The sequence below is a fragment of the Sarcophilus harrisii genome, chromosome 1 (assembly GCF_902635505.1).
Source record: "Sarcophilus harrisii chromosome 1, mSarHar1.11, whole genome shotgun sequence".
Taxonomy (NCBI): Eukaryota; Metazoa; Chordata; class Mammalia; order Dasyuromorphia; family Dasyuridae; genus Sarcophilus; species Sarcophilus harrisii.
The window spans coordinates 535,102,654-535,105,573 of NC_045426.1; positions in this window are offsets into that span (position 1 = coordinate 535,102,654).

Genomic DNA, 2,920 nt, shown 5'->3' on the forward strand with positions numbered 1-2,920 from the left:
CCTGATTTCAAATCTACTTCCCTTACAACCCCTTGAAGACAAAGATGAAGATAATCCTGGTTTCTTGGACCCTATTCGTTACCCCAACCCAAAGATCTATGCTGCTTCTTTTTTCAGAGAAAAAAACAGCCAGTAGGGCACTTTTTAGTAGTGAAGAACAGAATGGAGTTCTACAATTGTCAAAGTTTCATGAAGCAGCATCTGTGAACTTTAAAAACCTATTCTTCACTCTCCTTATTTATTTAAAACAAATAGGAAGTAGGAAAAATAGAAAAAGAAAAAAATTTGGCATGTGAAAGAACATAGAAGAGGATTCAAAATGTCACAATTTCCATTTCAAGAAAGCATATGTAATAATAAAATGTGTCTCCTCCACATTCAGAACTGTCCATCTTTGCTTCTTTGTGGGCTTTCTTTTGTTCTCTGCTATGTACTTTTTACTTTATTCTTTCCTCTTTCTTTTTTTCCTTATCCTCCAAGCAGACTAGTTAAGCCCGGATATACTTATCTTTACATACATAGACATAGACATATATGTGTGTGTAATACGTATATTTATATTTTTATACACATATATAAATATGCATACACACACACACACACACACACACATATATATATATATATATATATATATATATGTGTGTGTGTATAATCTCTTTTTTTTCTATCCCTGCTAACTCTTTTACTTTACTTTTTCTGGCTAGCTTGCCTTGCTATTACTTAACTTCCCCCTTTACCCTCACTACACAGATCCCTCCTGTATCTTCTCCCCTCTATCCTGGAACTCCAAACCAAAAACTTCATCCTCCTATGAATAACTGAAGCTAGCAGCTTCCCGACTTTACTGCTTTTGCATTCATCAGGCATAATAAGCTGGTTTCCTTTTACCCAGGACAGGGTCTCAGCAGCACAGCTGGGCCTGGCATTTCTCATCAGCAGAGTTCCCCTCAGTCTTTCTGGACTCGAACCTCTGCCTTTGTCTAGGAGGTGAAAGTTCCTGTGATTGGGGCTGAAGCTAGGAATGAAGATAGCCCCAGAGCCCCCACTTGCTGTTTCAGCAAAGCTAGCCTGGAGGTATTTACACTTCACACAATCCAATCTCCATCTTATGGTCTTTCTTCAGGTCCAGTTGACCCAGGAGAGCTCTGTTCTGCCTCATCTTATTTGCTTTTTAACAGTCTACATTCACCCTGAGACCTAATTTTGTTTCGTTTGCAGGTGAGTTGGGGTGATTCTGGAGAACTTGGAATTTTCTGATCTCCTCCACCATCTTCCCAGATTCTTCTCTTCTTTTTACTTTTAAAAATTAAAGGGGGGGGGGGGGGAGGGAGCAGCTAGTTTAGAGTTAGAGCACCTGCTCTGAAGTCAGGAGGACCTAAGTTCAAATCTGGCCTCAGACACTTAACTCGTCCTAGCTGTGTGACCTTGGGCAAGTCACTTACCCCCAAATGCCTCAGGGGAAAAAAAATCAAAGGGGACAGTGGACAGTGGAAAGAATCCCAAGAGGCACAGAATTTCTCTTTTTATATCTAGACCATGTATGATTAAGTAAAAAGTATCTGGTTCATGTCTTTTGTTCAGAAGTGTCAAGCTTACACGAAGATTAGTGTAGATTCTAGAACACTCAGCATTGCTCTCTCTCTCTTCAGGGAGTGGTCCTACAGACAAAAAGAGGTATCTGGCATGTTGGAACAATGTAGTTAAAGGGGGTTGGCAACCCAGATCCGTAACTTTGGAATAAAGATTGGTTCAAAAGTAAAAGTTCTTACCCTTTTTATGTGTCATGGACCCCCCTTTGACAATCTGGTGGCCTCTGTGCTCCTCAGAATAATGTTATTAATGAATAAAATGTACAGCAATACAAAGCAACTTAATGTGTTAAAATACAGGTATGAAAATATTTTCCAAAAAGCCATTCCAAATTAATTGATCCCAAGTTAAGAACTCCTGCTATATAAAAGCTAGGATTAGATGGCATACCCTGTCTCTATGCCCCTGAAGTTACTTCTCTCCTCCCTCACTTCCCTTATTCCCTAGGAGTAGGTGGGTATTTTACATGGGGATCTGAGAGGGCAGATATATGGCTCCCAATTCATGATCACTTCCATTTCACAGGCACTTCCGGGCATATTGAATAGGATGGCAATGAAATTGTCCTCATTACATTGTTCTACTTTTTCTCCCCTCCTCATTTATTTAATTATTCATTTTATTCATTAGCAACCCCAAATAGTTGAATTTGCTTAAATTAAATGCATAAATGATGTCTCTCCACTATATACATCTTAGAAAGCCTCCAGATGATTTCCAGTAACTGGCATGATGGAAAAACTATCAAAAACTAAATTTTCACATTGTTCCTGGAACTAACAACCACCTAAGGAAGAAGTAACAATCTTTGGTTTTGGGTGGAGACCTCAAAATCAAAAACAAAAAAAAGTTTCATCTTTCATCTCTGCACCTTTGTACAGGGGTATCCCCCATGCCTGGAATGCTCTGTCTCTTTATCTGTACCTTAATTCCTCCCTCTTTTTTTCAGAACTCAGGGTAAGTCTTATCCATCTTTTACAGGTAACTTTTCCTGACTCAGCTGTTAATGTCTTCCCTTTTCAGATTGCCTTCATCCTTTCTGTATATCCTTCTATGTTTCTAGTTATTTGCATGTGTCTACCCCAAAAGAAGGTAAATTTCTTGAAGGCAGGAGCTGTTTGCCTTTCTTTATATCCCCAGTGATCAATGTAAGACATTATAAGCATTTAAAAAGTTCTTGTCGATGATTGACAGAGACAAGAATTATAAGTCTACATGAATTCCAGGTTTCCCATTATTCCCCAGGTTAATTCTCATTTTATTTTGTAAGTCTGAGATACAGCAAGTGATACTGGTAGTTTCATTCCTATAATATTCATGTTTCTAA